This window comes from Rhynchophorus ferrugineus, unplaced genomic scaffold (assembly GCF_030347505.1).
Source record: "Rhynchophorus ferrugineus isolate W39M unplaced genomic scaffold, kcgeb_rfMv2 rfM6, whole genome shotgun sequence".
Taxonomy (NCBI): Eukaryota; Metazoa; Arthropoda; class Insecta; order Coleoptera; family Curculionidae; genus Rhynchophorus; species Rhynchophorus ferrugineus.
Window position 1 is genome coordinate 13,481,269 of NW_027472585.1, and position 6,000 is coordinate 13,487,268.

Sequence of the window (6,000 nt, forward strand, 5' to 3'; positions counted from 1 at the left end):
TTGTTAGTTCATTAATACATATTTCTCGATGTAGGAAGTGTTGTGTGCCCGGATGCACAGAAAATACAGAAAAGCAAAATTGTTTTCCATTAAAAAAGTACCAGGCGATCTCTAAAAAATGGGTTCATAACATTAAAAATCCCAGACTGTTTGGATTTATAATTATATGAAAGAAATTTATGATCGTTACATCAGCTATCTCTTTTGCTATTATTTAAGCAAATATCAATTTTTTTATTTCAGAATTTAATACCCCCCCGGATGAAACTATGCAAACAGGAGTTATTCTTTTAATCTTGGATGAACCATTTTATACTTGTAGCTTTAAGTGAGGATTAAAGTTCATTACACGAGAAATGTTGCTGCAAAACTATTCAGTATCCAAATAGTGCAAAATTGTATAAGTAAGAACAAATTTGTTCAAGTACCATCAATTAAAAATGTATTACCCTGATGGTGTTCATTTATTTAGAGCAAAATATTTTGAGTAATTATTCGAATAAATAGATAGGGTTAAGACTACTTAATCAAGACAGTATGGATTTTTTTGGAACTAACATATTATAGCTCAATGATTCAGGAATATACATCCGGCTAGTATGCTGAAAAAGGGATAATTTTGATTTACCATGCGCCAACGTTTTTAAAACAATTCATATGTTAATTCATTCAATTTCTTCATTTATATGACCATTATAAGTCGACTCTTTCATCATGAACATTCTTCCAATGATCCGAAAGGTTTCAGTAGTAATCTGAGATTATTATTTTGTCGGTTTGGAAGTATTCTAAGAATATCAGTTTCTTGGTCTATTTCTGAAAACTTTTTTCGCTTCGAAGGAAAGATGCTGGGTTTGTATCCCTTGTGACCTCTTGTTATGACCTAGGATCACGGAAGTTGTAACATACTTATGAAAAATTAAATAATAATAACCGATTGTACAATTTTCAGTACTACTTTGATCTATCTAGTATATTCAGAAGAGTTCCGTGTGCAGAAGGAAATAAAATGAAGGGTAGTTATACCATTACGATAAAGAACATATCTCCCTATAGAGCTGCAGAGGAACTACAAGAGTAGAGTTGGTCAGCAAGATCCACAAATAGAATAGAGGTTGGAAAATACTTATTAATAGGCTGATATATTTTCATGCCACTTTTGTGCTAAGCCAATTCCTCAAGTAGAATCAGCAGTAACCACGTCATTGGTAGATTAAATTGGAATGAAATAAAGGGAAGAGAAGAGATCAGACTTCATATAAAATAAAAACCTCATCAAATAAAACATGGATTGCATATGACATCAAAACGATTAATAATCTAAAATTGCTAATGCTTATCATTACATAATCACAAAATTAAATAGATCCACAAAGTTATGCAAAAGTTCGGAGTAAAATATGAAAAAATTTACTAAATCGTAGCAATACGTAAGCAACACAACCGATTAACAAACAAGGAATCAACAGATTGAAGCGAATCAAAACGCATCAAGCCAGCTTCATTGGGGCAGTGGTCAAGGTGACAGAGCTTCTTACTGTTGTGATAGTCGCTGATTCGAATCTGCTGGGGCATGGATGTACTTTATGTTTGTGATTGTAAATGTAAATATCTTTATAGACAAGAATGGAAAATCCGACAAGGAAGCCTGCTCACAAACAAACTTGTAGAAAGAGTTAATATTGATTTCATTATTATTAAGTAATGTTATTAAGTAAGTTAATCTAAAACAGACAAGACAAAAGAAAGGTAGTAATACATTAATGTATTAATATTAATAACTAAATTATGAATAAAGTTATTAACAACTAGTAACATTACTACTATATTTAGCGTATCTAATAATATTTTTCAGTAGTTCCTAACACAGTTTTGCGATATTTATTATACGATTATGCTAAAAACACCTTCGCATAATATATTTTTTGTTTAGTCACCTCCTCAAATGAATGAATACTGAAAATATAAATACAAAAACGTTTCCCGTCGATTTGCATGCGCCGGGCAAGATTTATCGAAATAATATTATTCCCTTTTCAGCTTTACTAGTATAGAGCGAAATTTCAGCTATTAACTATTCATGACTTTTTGTGTACGCTGTATCCTAAACTCAACTAAGTGACTCATTGTTTTGAGACACACACACATACGTAGTTCGTCCCCCCCAAAAAAGGCCACTTTTTAGCAATTCAAATTTCCTAATTGGTTGGTTTTATTCGTGCGGTTATTTTCTTTCCCCATTCAGGCCTTTTCTGATAGCGCGACACACCAGGCGCAGAGCGGTATTAAGCGCTGTTTTGTTCGCAATCAGTGGGGAACTGCTGCTTTAGTGATTTTGTGATAGTTTGACTTAATAGCAGAGAAATTAATTTCCAAAAAAATTAATAGTTTTGCCAATAAATATCACGAGTGATCCAAATCAAATTAATTTACTTGGCAATGCCTTTCTGTGCTGCTAAATTTATTTGGTGTCTTCTGGATATAAGATATCTTGATACAAATTGCAATAGATTATTAAATAATTATTGTTATAATGAAATAACCCTACTAAAAGATCAGATGCAGCGAGATGCCTATTTTAACTTTAGGCCGATAAATAATGAAGTACATTAAGCAGGGGTCTTTAAACTGTTAGGTAACGGAAGGCTCACGAAACATATCTTATTTTATATGAAATATCACCTTAAATAGCTAGAAATCATAGGGATACCACTATTTATATAAGGGCAAAATGTTGTGGGATTTACTAGAAAAAATTGAAAAATAAAACCGTACCATTCTTTACCTTAACTTTATTCCAATGTTAAGAACGGTGTTGTATTGATATTTTATTAATAATTTTTTAATTTTTTGACAATATGTCCGATATGTTAGTATCTAATCCTAACCTGAAATTCTTTTTGTATAATTCCATTATAACTAAAGTGGACGAAGCAAAATTATGGGTTAATTCAGTATAATCATTTCTAACATTCACTCAAAACTCCTTCAGGCTCGTAGGTTTCAATTTATAATTTAATTATTTTATTATATATAATATATAAAATATATTATATATAAAATTATAAATTATATATATTTTATTATATATATATATATATATATATATATATATATATATACATTCACTCAAAACTCCTTCAGGCACGTAGGTTTCAATTTATAATTTAATTATTTTATTATATATAATATATAAAATATATTATATATAAAATTATAAATTATATATAACTTTCTTTACAATGCCTGAAAATTTGCCTCTATCACATCAAATAGTTTGCCCTCTGAAATATTATTTACTGCCTTCCAGATCACACTGTTAACCAGAAATATTATTGAATTATTTTCGCCTCCGAAGTTGAAATTATAAAAGTCGTACTAGATTTATGCACTCTATTACATAGCGTTTGCTTTTCACGTTTATTTTAATCAACTTCGTCCGTTAGATTCTATGTTTTTGACAGTTTAGAATTTTTTTATGTAGACTTTAAATGAAGACTTTTCTAAAAAAAATTTTTGATAACATATTTGTTAGATATGCTTAGTATACTCTTAATTATAAATTCAATTATTACTATATTTCATTTGTACTTGGAGTAGTACACAAGCAAGACGAGTGCGAGATAAATACATCAATATGTATTCCTCAATTATAAAATTACTTTAACTTGAGCTATAGTTTACACTAAAGATATACACTTTATATAAGTTCGTATGGTTTGGTTCGCTTCAATCTTCTTTCATGTTTTAAGAGGAAATCTTGGACAACTTCGCAAATCCATTTGATTCAAGTCATCGTGCAGTTCTTCGTTGGTTTCGTAGAGATAGAGATTGGTAATTAATTGAAGAATTTTGTTTTGGCAACCTTGGATGACTAGTTTTGCACCCCATAAGTCGAAATTCGCTTTATGATTGTCTGATAAAATCAATCTCTTTGATTTTAGATCAAGTTGATAGTATCTTCCGACTAACCAGTATAGTTGTTTTATTTTGAGTCTAATGTGTTTTGCTTTTTGTCTAACATGATGATTCCAATTTAAGATGGACGCCGAGGTATTTAGCCGATTCTGCTTGAGCAATGGTTTCTAAAAATTGAATTGACATAACTAATTTGAATACTGAAAAGGAGAAATGTTGTTATACATGCATTTTTCGAGGAACATTGCTTTTAAGTCTTGATTCGGTAGCATTGTTAATTTTGGAGCCAATATTTACAAATATGCTAGGAGGTATAAGATAATTTCCTTAGGTAGAGATTGTGAAGTAAATTAGTATATAGGTAATTTCTACAACTAATAATGACTAAGTATTCATTATTAGGATAATGAAAAGTTGAAGCTATTTGAGTTCATAAAATACAGTACATAAATTTCATATCTATAATATATATGTTTATTGCACTCACTTATACAATACGGACAAGTACAAAAATATAATTGTGTGTTGGTGTCTGAACAACGCATAATAACATAATATTAGCTGCAAGATGCTGTTATAAACAGCTCCTTAGATGTTTAGATGTGATAAGTATTTTTCTAGATAGTTTCTTAGATATTCCTTTCGAACATAAAAAAAGGTCACATCAATTATATAGTTAAATAATATCCAATAATAACTATAAATAAATAATAAAACTCATCACAAACCTTACAAACTCTTAGAAAGGGAGCTTTTCAATCAAAAACGAAAAAAAAGGCACTACACTACAAAATAAAATAACACTATATATATTTCAGGCATAGCCTCATTAAACTTTTTTTCATAGCAAAAACTCGATTTTACGAAAATATTATAAATTTAATGCATAGTCCTTATAGAACGATAATTACAAGCCTGAATAGGATCGTATTCCGAGCCTATCCTGGTCTGCTGACATGACACATGAAATTGTGAGTTCCCGACGCTATTTGGTAGTCTAATTTGGGAACGCCGCAAGTTGCAGGCTACAGGAAAAGTGTATGTTTCCTAAATATGACACTAATGCGGCTTGTTTAGTTCGATTAAAACATGCGAAATTTGAATTTTTATGGCCTTTATTATCCTTGAACTGTATACCTATCGTTCGGAAAAGGACCTTGAATATGAAATTTGCCCGATACCGAAAAGGAAATTCTCCAGTTTACATTTTAATCAACCGACACGCTTGTTTTGCTTACATTCACAGTGATAAAATAACGAAAGAATTATTATTTAACAATTACAGGGTAAATGTGAATACATTTTATATAATGCTATGAATATATAATGCTATGAAATAATTGAAGAAATATTTTATTAAATATTATAGTACATCAAATGCATTTATTATAGAAGAACTTAAAACTACAATTCAATTTACAGCTGCAATGATTTATAGGTTAGAGTTATTTTATTATATATACATTAAGCTTCTTTCCGCACTGCTATCGGTAAGGCTCTAGGCGCGTTTTTGAATATAGTGGTGTCCCCCGAAGGCCTCATCCACATTATTAACAATTGTATATCTGAGTAACGTATTTTACTTCCATCAGAAAGCATATTTATGTTTTACGCTTACTTCTTGTTTCTTTTGATGCAGTGTATATTTGTAAAGTCATTGTAATATTACCATATTTCTCTTTAGTTTGTTTTATTACTATCTGTATACATCTTTCTTGATAAAACTACATTTAATCACTGCATTCTCCTTAATGCGTTTGTCATATCTGCAAAACAGTTAGTGTTATTTCTCTCCACATACATCTTAACCAAACGTTCATGTATATTCTGAACAACAACCCACATGTTCATAAACTCATGTTCATATCTAAAGTATATTAATTGTATACTTACCTTTAGTGGTTTCCTTTTTCATCACCCTGTCTTGGTAATCGCCAGCATGGAATCTTAAACCAACATTCATAAGGTTTTATTCAATCACTCTCATTTTCAGAAACGCTAATCAAGTGAATAACTAAGCTGTTTATTTCCAATCTATTAAAAACTTACTCAAGATTCTACCATTTGTCAATTTCTTCTTTA